We start from the raw sequence: 20,089 nt of genomic DNA on the forward strand, positions 1-20,089 counted from the left end.
AAATCAAGATAGCAGAGATAGCGGCAGGCCTCTCTACTTGTCGAACCAGCAGTTCAGTGTTGTTCCCTTCAATCGGATGCGGTGAGGCTTCAGATCGTAGCTCCCATTACCAAGGGGCAGAAACAAATTATACATCTACTGGGTCAGTGCCCGTTACTCACGAGGCATCGATAGATCTGTGGCATTCTGGAACAGGCAGAGTCCCACCTCGCAGCGGCAGCCAATTTACCTTTGTGTCTGCCGCAGGCCGGGCAGAGTCACGTATCTACCCGCAGTCAGGCAAAATCACATCCGGCAACCAATAGGGTATTCGAGACAGGATTCCCCACCCGATGAGGACCGCAGGACGCTCTGCACGGTGCCGGCTCACCTCAACCAGGCCTGACACAGCGCCGAAGTTCGCCGCTCTCCCTCCACTCTCAGAGGCCTCGCCCCAGGCCGCCATAAGAGCCCGATCTCAGCATTGCAATGGTCCCAGAGAGCCGAAACAGCAAGAATCATGAGCCGTGCCAGCCCCCTGTGTACTCTGCTTGGATTGCACCATCCACAGCTGGCTGGTTTAGAGGATCATGAAGTATTAGTAGCCGGGCTTACGGAGCTGCGTTAGAACGCGGCCATCTTGGAGCCAGGCAAGCACTGCCCCCCACTTACATGACTGTTCCCCGTGTTGCAGAGGGCATAAAAATAAATTTCAAATGAATGATGCTGAACAATTATTCATCATTCTTGGCAATGCTGCCACATTTCCAAATGTATTCATACCGTAACAAATCTGAACTGCACACAGATTAAAATGTTTGTTTGGTCTATGCTCCTAACTCCGCCCACTTGCAAATTCAAATAGTAGTTGGCAATGAAAGACGGGGTAGCAGATGTAGAGTGTCGGGTCTCCAGTATGGCCTGACACTTGTGCACTAGAGTGCCCCCAGACACTGCTTACAAAGAACAAACACCACACATGGATACACAATGTGGGTGAAAACCCCGTGCTGTCTCTGGCCCCTTTATTTATCTCCTCTGGGCGAGCCCGACCCGAGGAGTGCTACTGGGTGCAACTTAATATTACAGAGGCCGGATGGCTCTTTAAATCTCTCCTTTCCATTAGTGGCTCCATCCCACTCAGCTGCCGCTCTGGAGGCAGGAAGCACACAAAGTCTCTGAGTCGCTGACTGGAGGCAGGATTCAGCCGGAGACCATACATCTAGCTCCGGGAGCTGGTGTTTAGTCCTGTCCCCGCTGGGCTTCTCGAAGGGGTGCCAACTCCAGAGGTTCAGCAGGACGGTTTTTCAACTGGAATATCTTCGTCCTTACTCTCTGAACCACGGCACTCTGTGCCTGCTGCAGAGGAGGGTGCCACATACATGTTGTCGTCTGTCTCCACTTCAGGAGGGATGTCCCGCTCGCTTCTGAGTCAGGTCTGCTCACCTTCTTGAACCAGGATACATTCCTGGTCACCATTCGCGCCCCTCTTTGTGCGGAGATCGAGATTCCATTGGTGGTGATGAGCTTCCAGACCTCAGGCTCGTAAGGCGTCCTGAACTTCCACCCTGGGTACCTGTCCTTGACGACCACATAGTCACCTACACACAGCGAGGAGAACTGTGCCCTTCACTCAAGACTCGCCTTTTGGTTGGTAGCCTCTCTCCTGAGAGGCCTCCCCATTAAACTATGCTGGGTGCCAGGCGGGATCCGCTGGTATGCTATCATGTTGGGGACGGGGAACAGCAGATGAGATGGGGCACAGCAAGTACTGCTGTGTGGGGTCTGTCGGTATGCGTTCAGAAATCGGTGGAGGCAGTTTTCGGTGTCTTCTTCCTGTTCAACCTCAATCCGAGGAGCCCCGTTTGAGGGTCCGCATGAAGCGCTCATGATGCCATTTGCTTGCAGCCATTGTGGTATGACCTTTCTGTGCCATATGGCAAGGGACGCATGTTAGTCTTGGAACTCATGACCCTGGAAGGGTGGTCCATTGTCTGACTTGATCACGTCCGGGAGGCCTAGCGTCGGGAATGTTCTGTCAATTACTGCCTTGACGTGGGGGAACGTGGTAGATGAGACTACTTTGACCACAGGAGACTGTGAGTGTGAGTCCATCATGACTACAGAGCTGCGGCCATCTGGGAAACACCTGAAGGCAATGCTGACTTTCGACCGTGGCTCACGGCTGGGCTCTTCGGTGAGAACTGGTGCTGGTGTTGGATCTCCCCCTGTGATCGTGCACTAGTGGCACCGATGAATGGCCTCATCTACCAGGGGATGCTTCCCTGGAAACCACACTTTGCTGCGGAGATGTGCTTTGGCCTTTGCCACTCCTTGGTGCCCGACATGGGTGAGATCAACGACTTGGTTCCGCAGTTCGCTTGGAATCACAATTACTTGGCCACGCAGTACTGCTCTGTTACTCCCTTCACTGAGCTTGCTGCGGACTCTCCACAGTTGTTGACTTGTGAATTGGACTGCTGTGGTCAGCGACCGGGCGCCATCCAGAAAGTGCTGCACATCCTGTGTGCCAGTGCCTCCTTGACCTTTGCCAGGTTCCTATCTCGGTCAGTGCCCCGATCTCCTCTAGCGTTAGAGTTTTTAGGCATGCCTCCTGGGTGATCATCCTGACAAACTCTTCCATGTGCTCTTCTTCCCAGCGGGGCAGCGGTGCATCTGCTGCAGTGGGGTGGCGCGACAGGTAATCGGCAAGGTTGCTAGCACCCAGATGAAGGAGGACATCGAATAGTTAGGCTTGGAGTTGCTCTGCCCATCTTTCTATCCTGGGGGGTGCCAGGTGCGTGGTTCCAGTGAACAAGGAAATCAGTGGTATGTGATCTGTTACCACCCTGAATTCGTGTCCATAGAGATAGAGGTAAAAGTGTTGGCAGGCCCACTTGATGGCGTGAACCTCCCTCTCAGTTTGAGCGTACTCAACTCAGTCTCAGATAGCGCTTGGCTCGCATACGCCACGGGAACCCAGTCTTTGTTTGCGTTTTCCTGCAGGAGTATGGCTCCCAAGCCAACTGGGCCTGCGTCTATGACTAGCTCTGTGCACCTCCCTAAGTGTATGTATGCCATCAGAGCGTCCTTGATAGCTTGGAACGCTATGTTTGTGGGTGAGTTCCATTCCCAGGGAGCACCACTTCGTGTGAGGGCTCTCAGGGGGTCCGATAGAGAGGCAAGGTTCGGTATGAAGCCATCCCCAGAAAACTGCAGACCTCTGTCGGGGTGGTGAGAATTTGCGCAGCCTGGATGGTGATCCCTTTCTTCAGATCTACTTGGAAGCCATCATGGGAGAATATGTATCCAAAAAAATTGACAGACTCCTGGTAGAATGAGCATTTGGCTTTGTTGAGGGTAAGGCCACTGACCGCCAAACGTTGGAGCATATTCCGAAGATGCACATGATGTTCCTTTAGGCTGCTGGAGAATGTCAAAATGTCATCGCTGAGGTTCAGGATGCCCTGCAGACCTGACAGAGTCTCCTGGATGGAATTTTGAAATACCTCTGCAGCCGATGACACCCCAAAACTCAGCCATTTGCATCATCTCAGGCCCACATGAGTAGAGAAGGTAGTAATATACTGGCTCTCAGGGGCAAGCTTGAGCTGGTGGTACCCTGAGTTTAGGTCGAGCTTGGCGAACCACTTCACTACTTTGAGATCGGCTACAATGTCGTCCATGGCGGGTATCATGACAGCCCGGTTGGGGAGGTGCATGTCAACGTGGAGTCTGATGGCCCCTGGCTGCTTGGGCTTTGGGGCGATGACCAGAGGTGACACCCAGGGGGTTGGGCCAGTGACTTTCTCAATAACGTCCAGCTCCTCTAGTTTTCTAAGCTCATCCTCCACTTGCGGCCGTGGGTGGAAGGGAACTCTTCGGTCTCTGATCGATGTGTCAATGTGCAGCTTGAATTGTTTACGTTTAAGTTTGCCGAGACCCTCAAATAGTTGCGGTAATTCACGCAGGATAGCGCCCGCATGCAAGTCGTAGATTTGGCTGGCGAAGAATACCAACCCCAGGTCTTCTGCCGTGTGTTCATGAATTTTTGAGAGGTCTGCAATTTTGACCTCACATAGTGTCTGGTACTGGGAACTTTACACATTTAGTGGCAATTTGTACATTTCTACATCATTCATAATCTTAACATTTGTAAAGCGCTTATGGGGACAGTGCCACGTGCAGTTTTGAGACTGTGGGAGTACTGTGGGCAATTTGCAAAATCAGCTGATATTTACTTATTTGCTGAGCAAGGTACTGCTGTGCTGAAATACTACTTATTGAACAAGGCTCCTGTTAGTTCACCCTCCGTTCGTATCTTTGCAAGATAATTACCTTAAACTTTGTGTTTTTAAGTCCAGCGCCATTCCTCGAATACTGGTGTAGAGTGTAGGTGAGCACAGATAGAAGCCAACCAAGGCTCTGAGCCCCACAGACAGTGCAGCACGTGCGCTGTGCTTCACCTGGCCTAAACATGACCCTGGTTCGAGTACTTTAGAAGCTCCATTCTGCAGCTTCTGTGAGTTGTTTGTATCTAATTTGCAAAATGCATGCTTTTACGATTAGCTTCATGTGCCGGTCATCTGATGCCAGGCAATAAAAGAAATATTTGACAAGAGTTCGAGTAGCATGAATTTCACCCCTGAGTGGGGACTTGGATATTACAACCTTCCAGCAGGCATAGAAGGAAAATACGGTAATTTATTTTATAATTGCACTGCAAATAAAATTCTTGCAATCCTTTTGTAAAATGGATGCAAAATGAAATTCTTGTAATCCTGTTCCTGCCACCGCCCCAAATTTTCAGCCAGTCTCCTGGGATGTGAATGTCAATTAGCATGTCAGATGACTCTTTTTACAGTTTTATTATTTTTATTAATCTTCTTTGCCAGATTGCCTTGGCATCAGACTATAATACAGAGCAAAAGGCATAATTAAGCAAATGAATAAACATAATGGCAGCGACTATCTTAATCCATTTAGTTTTAAGGAACATCACAGGGATCGTCATCCAAGTAAGCGACCTTTAAATTAGATCATACTGAATATCATTCACTTCATGGCTTTGCAGGAAATTTCGGATAAAACTCGCTGCGGGCTGAAGGGATGTATACCTCGGGGAGTCTGTGCTGTAACAAACAGTTGCCTATGGAGCTTTCTGACCAGCTGTCAAGACTAATAACATACCATGTGTATTTGTAAAGCGCACGTCACACACCAACGGGGTCTCTTGGCGCTGAAAAACAGATGTTTATTGTTACCCAACTCAATGGTACTCATTTTATCCACCTCAGATGGATGAAAGGCTGAGTGGACCCACCAGGATTTGAACCTGTGACCATGAGGTCAAACACAGGTCCCTGCAGTGGATGCATTAGTCCACTGAGCCACTAGACCCAGCTGTGTTTTGGGTGTGTAGTAAAGGGACATCTAAAGGGTTGTCAAACAAATTCACTACCAACCAAATAGTTAAGCAGTACTGTTTGTGCCAGTTCTTGCCAATTTGCATGTTAACAGTATGCATGCTCAAATAGTGGTCACATGCCTAGGGGTATTCCATCAGAGAAAATACCAGCTCAAACCAGTGTTCTTGAAACAAAGTGTTCAGATTGGTAATGTTACTGTCATGTGCACACAGCGCTTGTTCTATGCTTTTTTGGTTTGTCCTCCACCCTCTACCTAATCTCCAAATTGGCTGCATGCGGTTCAAATGTGCTTGGCCACTGCATGTTTATTTTTCTTTTTTCTCCACCCTTTACCTAATCTCCCCTCATTATATTAGCACCAGTTTCTGCACAATATATTGGCTTTCTCAATAAACAAGTCATAACACTTTTATGGAGTTCCAGTAATTTATACTGCACAACTGCTCAACAATCTAAATCTTACAACACAAATGTTTTAATATTAATCACAAAGGCGAAACCTATTGCATTTACCAATGCTTGTTTCACTTTCTTAATAGGAATACGTCTTACAATGACAATGGAAAACACCACCAACCCAATTTCTCCTTTGATTACTGGTAAACTTAAATATAGATATTAAAAAATCTTTAAATACATTTTTCTATTTTCCCTGTCACCAGAGTAGCTTTCTTTTCTATCTGGAAAAAACAGTAATGTCACAATTCGTGTTTTCACCTTCAACAATTACCACCAGAGAGAGCTTGGGAAAACAATAGTGCAATGTGTATTTAACTCGCATTGGCAGTTAGTGCTAAAATTGTCCCATATGCAATTTGGATCCATATTAGCACTAACTCATGGGGTCTGAATACGTCAGTAAATTAGTTAATTGGTACATGTTTACTGTTAATGCTATGGTCTACAATGCGAGCAGTCATGCAATTGAGGGCACAGATGCGAGCTCTCTTACGCCACTCTAGCGCTCTTGGAGAGCCGGAGGCCAACATTATGCAATAATTCCTTTATTGCCACCACTCAGCAGCAAGAAAAACAAACATCATGTTCTTAGAACAGAGAATACAGAATCTCTAAGAACATTCCATTACTAACAAAACTCTTTAACAACCTCTATTCTCCCTTCTTTTATTGCTGCTGCTCAAAGAGATAAGTATAATCTACTTATGAACAACTTTTAAATTAAGGCTTGGTAAATGAAAGAATATGAAAGGAAAATAATAATAATATGGTTTATGTTTAATGAATGTAGGAATATATGTATATTAATTGAAAGAATATTTTCGAGGTTAAATAAGGGAAAAACGAGTTAATATGCTGCATAGGAAGAACTAAGGTGTTAAATGTTTAAAGTCATGCTGTTAAGAGTATTTTAGCCGTTTATTAACAGAGATTGCGATGTGATTAATGGGGAAAGTAGGAATGAAAGGAACGCTTAAGCATATGCTTGCTGTGGAAAACGATGTCGCGTTAAGGAGGGTAGTTGAGATCTTTGTAATCAATGTTGGAAAAGGAAAGAATATGTTGATTACTTCGTGATTTTATAAACAAATCAAGTTTGAATACGCGTATGAGGTAACGGAAATACATTCAAAAGTAAGTCGCGTGTTCGGAAATAGATTCAAAAGTAAGTCGCGTGCTCGTTCGCACGCTCTTACCTTAACGTTGAGGTCCTGACGAGTTTCTATGAGGAGTTAGCGCGTGGGGAGTTAGCGCGTTACTTAATTTTGAAACGCGCAACGAAAAATGTCCAAATAGAAACTCCGTAGTGACGCCGGTTGCTTAGCAACGACGTTTTTACACGGAGAAACGGTTTTCCCCTATGTCGAGAGATCGTGAGGAGTTTTTATGACTGAGGGAGAAAGGTTTTACTGGAGAAGGTTAAGGAAAATAAGTATAAGTTGAAAGAAAGAGAAATTAGAGGTAGATAAAGAGAAAGAAAGTTTGTTTAAGAAGAAGCAAAGTTATAAAAAAAAAAAAAAAGATGGAGCAAGGGGAAGGATCATTAGACGAAAGATTAAATAAGGCAATAGAAAAAATAACTACTGAAGTATCTTTAAGAATGGAAAAGAAGCTAGAATTGTTAGCCTTGTCAAAAGTAAATAGACAAGAGGAGGAGAGATTTTGGTCGGCTCCTGAGAATGAAACTGCACATTGTAGTGGAAAGAAAGTTTCAAGGAAAAGAAAAAATGTTTCTTCAAAAGAAATACATGGGAAAAAATCAAAAAGAAATGAAAGTGAAGAAGTTTGCTGTTTAGACAGGCAAAAAGCAAATGCCACGGGCATAAATGAAGGGCAAGTAAGAGGCCCAAATGAAGAAACAAAAAGGAGACAGCGCAGACATAAATATGTGGTATGCGATGAGTCTTCTGAGAGTGCAGATATAGAACTAAGTTGTAGTGATGAATTTGATTCCGGAGAAGAGATTCACGTTAAAAAAGCAAATGTAGATGAAAATTCAGAGAGTAATAATATAAAGGACCCATTGGGCAATGAAATGTTTGACCCATTGCTCATTAAGCATCCTTTTTCCCCTGAGTGGTCCACTTCTATTCATGTTTCAAAGTATTTGAAATTCTGGATGAGAAGGGAGATCCCGAAAGAGGTGAGAGTAAGACTCCGGTCGGAGTGTCCACGTCCTATGGTTGACAATAAGGTACTGATGACACCCGAGCTTGACCCGAAAATGATTGCATTTATTGCAAAAGGGGGTCGTGACCCTAGGAAAGGAATTGATCGAGGGTTAAAATCTTGTCAGGATAGATTGTTAGATGTCATTGGACCAGTATCAAAAATTTTCGATATGGCAGAAGAGGCCTATATTGGGAAAAGCGATATTGATGTACTAGAACTTCGAGAATGGGTCCAAAGAGTGGTGTGTTTATTAGGTAACGCTAACACAGCTTTATTATTAAAGATTGACCCAAAATTGGTAGACCTTGCGGTAAAAGAGGAGGGAGCTTTGGCTAAAGGTCTCCTTTTTGGAGAAGATTTTATAAAAGACCTATCAAGATATGTAGGGGCTTTCAGCAGCCTACAAAAATCTCAAAGGGAGATAAAGAAAGTGTTTAATGAACGTGTTTTTGGTTCGGCCGGGAGAACGCGGAGTCGGTTCCCCGGCCGAGGACAAGGCATTGCAAGAGGCTCCTTCTTGCGAGGATATGGAAGCAGAGGCTACCAGGGTCAACAGTATAATCGAGGAGGAGGATTTTTTCCACAAAGACAGCGTCCGAGAGGAAGGTATAATAGAGGAGAGAGACAAGGCAGAGGGGCGATTGGTAAGTCAAGACCCTTCTGTTATCCACTTAAGGTTGGGCGGCAGACTTGCCCAATTCAAAGAGTTTTGGTGGACAATAACAAAGGATCCATGGGTTTTGGAGACAGTACAGGGTTTCAAGATAGAGTTTTTAGCAAAACCAGTTCAAGGAAGGGTTCCGAATCGTATGATTTTCAGGGAAGATCAAATAAAGATGATAGACATAGAAGTAAAAGAATTAATGTTGAAAGGGGCAATAGAGAGAGAGGAAGAGAATGTGGAAGGATTCATAAGCAATATATTTCTGGTGGAAAAGAAAGACAAAGGGGGAATGCGTCCTGTAATAAATTTAAGGCAATTGAACGATTGGGTGGTTTATCACCACTTCAAAATGGAGGGAATACACCTGTTGAAAGATGTGTTATTGAAAGGGGATTGGATGACAAGGTTGGATTTGAAGGATGCTTATCTAACGATTCCAATATGGAAAGAGCATCAGAGGTATTTGAGATTTATATGGAGAGAGCAAATATGGAAATTTGTGTGTCTACCTTTCGGCCTGTCATCCGCTCCGTGGTGTTTCACGAAAGTATTACGCCCGGTGGCGGGTTTTCTGAGAGAGAGGGGTATACGACTGATAATTTATTTAGACGATATTCTTATAATGGATCAGGACAGGTATACTCTTCTGTCTCATACGAAGTTGGCGATAAGGTTGCTAGAGGATTTGGGATTTGTTGTGAACAGGAAGAAATCTCAATGTGTACCCAATCAACAGACTCAGTTTTTGGGTTTTATAGTGGATACGAGAGAGGCAGTGTTGAAACTTCCGAAAGAAAAATTAAAGAGGATACGGAAAGAACTAAAAAATGTTTTGAAATTGAACAGTATATCTTTGAGAATGTTGGCCCGCATAGTAGGGCTATTATCTTCAACAATTCAGGCAATTTTCCCAGGTCCTTTGCATTACAGAGCATTACAGAGGTTGAAAGGTTTCCATTTAAGGAATGGTTTGAGATATTCGGAGAGTGTATGTCTTTCGCAGGAAGCGAGGCAGGAGTTGATTTGGTGGTTAAGGAATATGGAAGCATGGAATGGGCGAGCAATTTTTGGAGAGAATGCAGATCTGATTGTGGAGTCAGATGCAAGCTTGGAAGGTTGGGGTGCAAGATGCGGATTAGTAAGTACTGGAGGGAGATGGACAAGTCAGGAAAGGAATCTACATATAAATTGTTTAGAATTGTTAGCAGGTTCTTTTGCAATAAAGTGTTTTGGGGAACGAACTGCAAGATGTTCTATCATTTTAAGGATGGACAATACTTCTGCAGTACGATATGTCAACAGGATGGGTGGTCCGAGATCGAAAGGCCTTGCAGATTTAGCGAGAGTTTTTTGGGAGTATTGTTTGGAGAGGAATATTCATGTTCAGGCAGAGCATATTCCAGGGATCTCAAATTCGGTGGCAGACTGGTTTTCGAGGAATTTTTACGATTCCAGCGACTGGATGTTAGACCGTTCAGTTTTTGCGCAAGTGAATCAATTTTGGGGTCCGTTTCAGACGGATCTTTTTGCGAACAGACTAAATACTCAACTAGGAAGGTTTTTCAGTTGGCATCCGGACCCAGAGTCAATGGGAATAGATGCTTTTCTACAGGATTGGAGAGGTCTACATCCATATGCGTTTCCTCCGTTTTCAATGATAAGCAGAGTGACAGGGACAATACGGAAGTGGAAGGAAACCGTGGTGATGATCACCCCGTTCTGGAGTTCGCAAGCATGGTACCCTATGTTGTTGGAGATGAGCGTGGATTTTCCAATTCTAATTCCAATGTATCAAGGGATTTTGCGGGGTCCGTTGGGGGAGGTTCACAGTTTGGTGGATTCAGGTCATCTTCACCTGTTGGCATGGAAACTTTCAGGAGAGTCTGGAGTAAGCCAGGGCTTTCATCAGAGGCATCGAAACTCATTGAGGAATCTTGGGCACATGGAACAAGGAAGGTATACAAGTCTGCATGGAATAAATGGAATGGTTGGTGTGTGGAAAGGAATTTGGATTCCGTATCAGCGGATGTAGTTCATGTTTTGAATTTTTTGACAGATTTGTATCAAAGAGGTTTGGCATATAGGTCAGTGAATTTGTATAGATCGGCAATTTCGGCAGGTCATATTTTGATAAATGGAAATACTGTTGGTCAAGATATTATGGTCAGAAGATTATTGAGAAGTATTAGGTTGGCTAAACCTCCTGGTCCAAGGTATACCTCTCTTTGGGATGTGTCTATAGTTTTGCGTTTATTTGAGTCATGGGATGATAATGGTCTTTTGGATCTGAAAGATTTATCCTATAAACTCACAATGTTGTTATGCCTTCTTTCGTTTAGAAGGGTTTCGGATGTTCGTGCTTTGGAAGTAACAAGCAGATGTTTTACTCCTGAGGGTATTTGTTTTTATGTTAGACAAAGAACAAAAACTAACACAAATGTAATTTTCTATCCGTATTTTCAAGATAAGGAGAAACTTTGTGTGGTACGCTGTGTGAAAGAGTATGAGTGCAGAACGAGGTCTATAAGACCTGTTGGGGTAGATCAGTTACTCATTTCTTTCAGATATCCATATAAAGCAGTTTCTGCACCAACTTTGGCAAGATGGGTGAAAACATTAATGGAGAAAGCAGGTATAGATATTAGTAAGTTTGGTGCACATTCTGTGAGAGGTGCAGCTGCTTCGAAAGCACGTATTTTGGGAGGTAGTTTGCAAGACATTTTAAAATGTGCAGATTGGTCATCAGATTCTGTGTTTAGGAAATATTATTTTAAGCCTATTGAGAATGCAGCTCAATGTATTGTAAATGTGCTTTGAATTTGCATAATGTTGGCCTCCGTGTCGTGCCATAAAATGTAGATTTTCCACAGCCTTGGTGGGCTGAAAATCTGGATTTTATTAAGGACACGGAGGCTAATATTATCCCTCCCGTTATTTTGTTTCCCGAACCCTAATGTTTATATCTTGTATTTATGCAGGACAAAGTTAAACTGTCGGGGATTGTTCGTTTTTGGACGGCTACATCATTGAGGAAAGAAAGAAGATTTCGTTTTGAATGATCTTATTCACTGTTTATGGACTTGAAATATGAAAATGGTTAAATATATAAATTCTCTCTTTTAGCAGGCAATGTCAGAAGGGAGAATAGAGGTTGTTAAAGAGTTTTGTTAGTAATGGAATGTTCTTAGAGATTCTGTATTCTCTGTTCTAAGAACATGATGTTTGTTTTTCTTGCTGCTGAGTGGTGGCAATAAAGGAATTATTGCATAATATTAGCCTCCGTGTCCTTAATAAAATCCAGATTTTCAGCCCACCAAGGCTGTGGAAAATCTACATTTAATGGTTTGCTTTCTGGCACTGAACGCGTATCCTAGGAGACAAGAGTGACGTATGGAGAGAAGTACACAGTGACGCCTGCCTTTATGAGAGCCTAATGCAGCACCTCGCGCTCGTGCGGTATCTGCATTCATATGCTGGCCGTCACATCCGCTTCCTGTTTCCTGTGTCAAAACTCCACGTCTACGAACTGAGATGGGACAGTGTCCAATAAATGCAATGATGAATTAATTGATCATGATGAGAGTAGCTGTCCGTTAGATTTTCAGCTCGCCCTTACTAAAACAGCAAAGCAGCAGCCCGAATACCGATTTTTTCGCTACTTAACTACTTTAATTATATTAAATGAATCAACAGGTTGTACCATTCAATGGCGAATGGAAATAACTCGAGGCAGCTGAATGCTACTGACAACATGCTGCAGGCACCTCATCACCATAGATATCAAGTTTCCGTATTTGGATCTTGACTCCCACAGAATTAGAGTGGCCGAGCAGGAGAACAGGTGCGGAAAGGGGTGCAGGACTTAGGTGTGTATCTCTCTTACTATTTTCCGCCCTATAAAAAAATACATAACTGCACAAATAAAATAAAAAGCCATCATTTCCCACACTTTTTTTTTAAACCAGTTGGTTCCATAGCTGCATTCCACCTCAGTACTTGTTCATTTCAGTCTACTCTATAGAAAATACTTTAAATTCAACATCTTCTATTCCAGCGAACGGCGTTCAGGCCTGCCTCACTTTTGTCTTGAAGACAGATTGAGAACACTAGCTGTTCATTAGAAATTCATAATGAAGCTACATTACAAAATTTGGAAGTCAACTAACAGACTGTTGCTGGTGTTGGAAGTGCATGTATAACACTGCATGCCAAACCTATTTTCTAACATGGGTGAGAAAGCTATCTAATAATTTATAGAACACATGATCATTTTAGCATTCCAGAGCGCTGACCATAATTTCTATGACAAAATTAAACCGCTTATTTTGTTCTTTTAATGCAGTCTCCTATGTAGGAAATTATTTAAGTTCTGCAGCTCTAATTCCAGCAACATTGCATTCAGGTGTGCTTCACATTTATTCTAAGTTTGGGATGTCTGTTAGGGCTCCAGCTGTTCAATTGAACTCTGCGGTGGAGCTGCAGTAAAACACTGCGGAATCAACTGACATACTGCCACTCCTGGTTCACACAGGTTACAAGACATTTATCTCTCCCTGATATGTGTTATATTTTTTAATTTATAGAAAATGTGCCCTCATTTTAGCTACATAAGCACTTTGCATAATTTTCATAAGAAAATCATGATAGATAACAATTTCCTCTCAGACAATGTTCATCAAATCCACAATAGCATTTTTTGCAGGTTAAAATCACATTAGAACTAAGCATAATTCCTAAAATTAGCATGATATCACCAACAGATGATTTATATTGTGACTAAAATCTGCTATCACCCTTCATATAAGCTCCTTCTGGGCCCTCATATGTGGGTATTACCCAGAATGCAGTTCAGTGGGACAAAATGGTGGTCCCCTAGCACCAAAGAAATCCAACATTTATGCTTCTTGTAAACATACAACTAAATAGTACCATGAAAACCACAGCATCTAACACACAATATTGTGAATTTTACCCTAAATTGTAAGGGTCTGATTTGCAAAAGAAATATTGCCCAAGAGATAGGGCACTCCCAGGTAGTTATTGACTGGGGCCTCTAACTCCACCTGGGGCAATAACTGGCTACGAGTGCCCTCCCTCCATGGATAATATAGCCTAAGTATGTAAGTAAACCAGATAGCTTCTCAGGTTCTCAGTGGTCTCTAGTGAACAGAGGTTAGTGGAAATCTGGTCTATGGTGGTGAAGGGAAAATTGCACAGGTAAGACACATCAGCACCTCCACAAACCATTAGAAAATAATTGTAGAATGTAGAAATATTGGCTAAGTGTAACTGTTGTAGTGGCAGCCATTTTCTTGCTCACTGCTAAAAAATGAAGATGAAAATCTGCAAGAATTCTTGTAAAAGTTTACATTGTTTATATCCGTTTGAAGGTTGAAGTTTTTTGTATCAGTTTGAAGGTTGACTGTATACTATAGTAAGATTTCAGTTTTAGAAACTCTATAGCTCTTTTGTTTTGGTTCATCACATGATATTCATTGTAGGCCACTATATGAAAATTTGCATTTGCATTCTGTACTCCAATGTTTTAGCTTTTTCTTGTTGCCAGGCACTGTCATTCACAGATCTTTTTTTCTTTTTGTTAATACTGTGGACTTCCCAGAAGCATCAAACTGTATGGACCTATATCTCAAAAATGGCTGCTCACAATCAAAATTTCCAAATTATAGGAGAATTCAATTAATCGCAGGTTTACATGGGCTCTTGGCGAAACACAGGTGTATTATCAACAGGGTCTGAAAATTCTGCTGTCTTCAGACCAGTAGTTTGTAGTAAGTTTGCTTGTAAGGTTTAAATTAGGCCGGGAAAGCCTTCGCCAGTGGGCTACACCTCAGGGGACTAGAATGAATCTTCCAAATTTGTAGAAGATATATTGGCTGCTCTTAAGTATGTTGGGTCAAGGGGCAACTCAGGCTCACCAACATGCACAATTCTTGATGATCCTATCTGCATTTGTCTGTCGGGTAATTCAACTATCATTCATAATGAAGCTGTCATTCAGAATAATAATGATAACTTGGTCTGCAGATTGTCATTGCTACTTGGCAGGCTCAGTTCCCGAGTTATATTCCAAACAGTACTGAGTAAACTTGGCTTCCAAATCATGATAGCTCCCCTCTGTGCTGGAAGACCATTTATTTGTCTTTGAGGTAGGAAAGAGCACCTTGCTTCACCATTGTGCTAGGTTCGGCTGAGTTTTGAAGAAAGAGGGCGCCACAAAGTCCTGGTTCTGGTCAGTTCTACTTTTGGTCAGATCTTTACTCCAGTTGATGTTGCTAAGCTTCCTCCTGAGACCTAAAACACCATCTACTGGCTCCAGAGCTTTGTTTTCTATCTAAAACTAGGGTACTGGCGTGAAGCCAGAACCAATGAGGAGGTGTCCCTCTTCCAAATTTATAAATTCAGCCAGGCACTTCCAGGCACGGCTTTCATGGCATTCCTACGCTGGAGGGTAGGGGCCTAATATGCATCATCCTGACCCCGACAGGTCAGCATGATGCATTTTAGAGAGAAATATTACAGTCATCCTAAGCAGGACCATCTCTTTTGTCAGACATCGCCCAGCACAATATAAAAAAGCAGAGATGGCAGAAAGACGTAGACTGTGAAAGGCAATGGCAAGGACATCTTGTGCAGGGTAAACAATCTTTGAGCAGAACTTGAAAGAGATCCCACACGGCTAAGCTGGTTTTTCTCAGACCTTCATTCTAAAAAAGGTTTCTGGGCTGAATGTAGAATTCGGGAAATAAATCAGGTAATTACATGATCTCTGATGCACACTCCCCACAGGCTGCATCCAGGGCAGGTGGTGTGTCCTTATAGAAGACAGCACCCTACTCTAAGCATATGAAAAGGAATCCTAATCACAACATATACTCAACGTCGAAGGGTCCCAGTTATGGGATACCACAATGAATTTAGCAAGCATTGGCCTTAGTTTGTTTATGGGGTTATGTGAGATAGACCGGTCTCAGATGATTACGGTATTATGGGACTCACTGGTCTGGGATGGTTATGTGGAAATATATATTGATTATAAGGTTCTAAATGTCTAAATAGCATTTAATACATTGAGACTCACATTTGAAGGGAAAGATAGAGTCTAACAAAAGAAAGACTTTCTTTGGGTTTCCTTGTTGAACAGGGCTACAAGTTTTCTAATAGTATTTACTCATAACTCCACTCAAACAAATTACTAGGATTTAAACTAAAATGAAAGGTTACCATGGATGCACTAATCAAGCAGATCACAAAATCAGCTTATCACCTACACCTGATGAAGAACTGATTACTTGTTAGGTTTACTTCTGAGAAGGCTCTGTAGTGGGGAAAAAGTAATAACATGCCAGGCTAGGCTTCTTTTCCCTTGTTCCATATTTCCTCCCTTACTCTTTTCAAAGTAATTTCTACTCAGCCATTAAAGCTATGGTGGTATTTTGTAAATCAATTTGGGAATGCTCTGTCTGCATATCAGCCCAATTCTACCTTGGCTCCTTCGGGAGTGGTCTTTCACTCAGCTGCCTGATTTACTACAAGTTGTGTGATTAGCCACCTAACTGGATCCCAGATGATTCCAATGGGTGGCGACACTAGTTCCCGAATCCTCCCGAGACTTGCCCTTTGTTTACAGGAGCAGACACTGCTCCAGTGGCAAATCCCAAGGGAAAGGGGGTTGGGATGGAGAGAGTATGTAGAGTCAAAGATGCTGTGGCTTGTCTACTCAAAAGCAACACTGCAGCAGGCATTCACACCAGTCTGATGAATGGCACCGGCAGATATGGTGACGATGGTGATGATGCATTTATAAAGCGAAACAAATATCCTAAAGCATCTAGGCGCAACGCTTGGCACGTACAAGTCTAACTGGAGTAAGTTTAAGAATTATGCCTTAATAAGCCACGTTTTAAGACCTTTCTAAATTTTAACAAGTTAGTTTCTTTTTTAAATGAAGTTGGCAGGAAGTTCCACAGTTTAGCTGTTAAGGTAGTGAGGCTCCTGCCACCCCACCTGGCTCTCCTTACTCTAGGAACAGCAAAATTTCCAAACTCTGCTATAAACTAACAAACTAACCTATAAAAAAACAAATAATAAGGCTTTGGACTACTATTAACTCTCTCTCTCTTAAAGTATCACTTCACAAAAGCTTTTAACGAACTTTAAGTTTTGTTGTTGTTTTGTTTTCATATAGATTATCCGTAGAAGCCCCTTCATCAAAGATCTCGAAACTGTATGATTTCAGCATCAAACCCACAGACAAATTTGGACGGGGTTAGCTTCACCCAAGTCCTCACTGGCAGAGACCTGCCAACAGTAAGTACAAGTTGAACAAAAACACTGGTTACCTTTGTTTGCAGCACGATGTCTGTTAATGCGTCTCTCCTTTTCTTTTTGTTCTTTTTGCCATCCAGGTGCAAGACTAATAAGGGATGTTCTTTGCGGTTTGTGACTTGCTTCTTTAAGAAAACTATTTCTTCCCACAATTGTGCATATATTGTTGCAGTGTCATATATCTAAATATGTTCCACAACATTAGCACCAAAATGGAAGATGTTCATTTTAAAAAACATGTTCTAAACATATCACTTTTCTTGTTAGATTAACATCACTTTTCTCTTATTTGGTGTTCATGAAAAATTAGTGGATCGTGGGTGGTTTCTTAAGTGAAAAGTATTTCTCTTTAAAATGCACATATTTGTTTAATATAAATTCTTAGAATAATAACGTTTTTAAGATTATATTATCCTAAAGAACTGTCCACCTGCCTTCAAGGGAGACTATCAGAAAATATATTTAATATAACTTCTGACACACCAATAACCAATGACAAATTTTAACTGTGATGTAGATAAACTCGCACCACTATTTTGAACTAAAGATATTTTTGTCTATGAACCAATTGTTGTGACTGTAAAAGATGCTATCAGACCTCACACTGTTCAGCACTGATATTAATAACTTTTCTTATGAGAAAGCCTGCACTATCAAGTTGATATATGTTGCTACAAAAGTATTATAACTGAGGTCCAGATTTATTTCACAATTTAGAAACAAAACTACTTGTCCCTAGCATAAAAGACCAATAGTCATAATGACAGCGCTCTTTAAGAGTGAACTACAAAACTGCAGAAACTCCACATTTCAACCAATGGTGGATCTCTTTATACAACAGGATCCATCTGAAGAACCCTCCCACCCCTTACAAATCTCCTGAATGCATCACATTCTTCTGTATTTGCTATGCTGTTAACAACATCACAAAACAATGTTGTGATGCTTTGCTATATTGTTGCCATTTGTATAGCCCTTTCTAACACTGTTATGAAATCACAGCAGTTGTTCACCTGGGCGCCACTTCATTCAACAATATTGATTATGTTTGGCTAGTAGATAAATTGTTTAGTGTCTCGTTTCAAACTGCCTGGTATAAATTAGTGTAAGTCTGTTGCTTCTAGGAAGATTTTAGTAGAGGTTTATGTGTATCGATGGTGGTGTCGATGGACTTTTAAGTCTCCCTTCTTCTGTCAATGTGAAAGCATTTCTAATGCGCAAACTGTTACTCAAAGGAGTGTCCTGGCGCTAATGCAGAAGAGGCTACTGAGGGGGTATAGGGATCGAAGTCAGTATTTGGGGAAAATCCATGTTTTTAACTTTTTCTGGAATAGAAGGGTAGCATTGATGCGTCTAAGTTCCAGGGGAAGTTTATTCCATAGAGAGGCGCCTAAGAATGAAAAGGATCTACCCCCGTCCTTGCCTTATTGATCCGTGGAATTCTGGCTAGACAGAAGTTTGCTGAGCGCAAATTTCTGGGGGCAATGTGGAACCCAAGTTATGCTCAAAAGTGGCCAGGGCCTGTCCCATGTAAAGCTTTATGGATAAGGAGTAGGATCTTGAAAGTGATCCTCGTCCTTATCGTAAGCCAATGCAGGTCACTGAGAAGTTGAGATTCATGAGCATTCCAAGGGAGGCAGAATATTGTTAGGGCGGCTGCTTTCTGAACCATCTGCAGCTTATCGCTCAGATAATGAGGCAGGCCCAGATACAATGAGTTGCCATAATCCAGTCTTGATGTGATCAGAGCATGGACCACCTGTTTTCTTGCTGTAAAAGACAGGAGATAAAGGAACTTTCTCAGCATGCGTAATAAGGCAAAACAGGTTCCCACCACTGCATTAACTTGTGATCAAAAACGAGAGCTGTCCATCGAACTTGATGCCTACATTTTTTACCAATGTGGTATGGGTTAGTTGTGGAGGGGCAACCTTTGGCCAAAAGGTCTGCCATGTTTTCGCCGCTCCTAGGCCAAAGAAGAGGAGCTCAGTCTTCCATGCATTACATTTCAGTTGATTGGAGGAGAGAGACTAGAAAACTTTGGTAAGACAGTTTCTAAATTTGGAATGCTTAATTATTCTTCCAAGAAAACAGTAATTGGGTGTCATCAGCATACAACACAACCTTTGTCCTCAGTGTTTCTGCCAAGCCTGCCAGTGGAGTAAGGTGCACATTAAACAGTGTAGGGATCAGAGCTGAGCCCTGTGGAACACCCACCTTCAGCTTTCGGTGTTCAGCTGAGAAGGGAGGGCACCAAACCTCTTGTCCTCTCTCTTGGAGAAATGATGCTAACCAGTTCCAGGCCTGTCCTTTAATTCCAACAGACTGTAGACATGCCAGTAGGGTGTGATGATGATGATGACGCTGCCGACAGATTCAACATAGCCAGCAGTGCCCTACCTCCTGCACTGAGGCTAAGGCTGATGAAATCGACCACCTCCACAAATGCTGTCTCGGTACTGCAATTGGGGCGAAACCCAGATTAGCTGGTGTGTAGCAGGTTGTTGCTTTCAATATAAAAGGATAGCTGCTGGTTGACGTGTTTTGTTCGAGAACCTTTGAGAGAGCCAGAAGTAGAGAGATGGGTCTATAATTGGCAGGGTCTGTGGGGTCAATGTCCACTGCTCAGACTTAATCAAGTGCTCGCTATACATGCATCAAACCCGAGGTCAATGTCTTGGGATGCGATGTAGTGCACAGTGGCGGCTCTTCTGTTAAGGGGTAGGAAAGTCGCCTCACTGCTTTAGGAGCAGTGCAGAGGAAAAATAAAATGATAATTACAGAACGTTATTATCATTTTCATTTTATTTTTCCGTTTCTGCTTAAGTGCGGGGATGGACGGAGCTGGGATGGCCAGAGCAGGGGCCAGGGGGAGAAGTGGCTAGCGCACTCTGAAGTGTGCATTACAGATTGTCCAGCCGTCTTGGGCCGGCCAAACCTTCATTCACATTTTGCATGTTCTCCACCAACTGTATTGCACAGCCTGAGTGGCGAAAATACCCAACCTCCTAGTCCCTCTCTGAGTGCCGAACCACGGTGC

At 42.8% G+C, this 20,089-nt stretch overlaps 1 protein-coding gene and 1 long non-coding RNA gene across 2 annotated transcripts in view; one reads left to right on the forward strand and one right to left on the reverse strand.

Moving 5' to 3' along the window:
- Positions 1-17,715, forward strand: part of LOC146784195 (uncharacterized) — a 30,728-nt gene extending 13,013 nt beyond the window's left edge. Inside the window, exons 2-3 of the long non-coding RNA XR_014970571.1 lie at positions 16,910-17,031; positions 17,130-17,715. This is a non-coding gene — a long non-coding RNA (uncharacterized LOC146784195). The remainder of the gene's footprint in view (positions 1-16,909; positions 17,032-17,129) is intronic.
- Positions 1-20,089, reverse strand: part of LRRC74B (leucine rich repeat containing 74B) — a 412,716-nt gene that overhangs the window by 12,542 nt on the left and 380,085 nt on the right. The window lies entirely within an intron of this gene.

The sequence above is a fragment of the Triturus cristatus genome, chromosome 11 (genome assembly GCF_964204655.1).
Source record: "Triturus cristatus chromosome 11, aTriCri1.1, whole genome shotgun sequence".
Taxonomy (NCBI): Eukaryota; Metazoa; Chordata; class Amphibia; order Caudata; family Salamandridae; genus Triturus; species Triturus cristatus.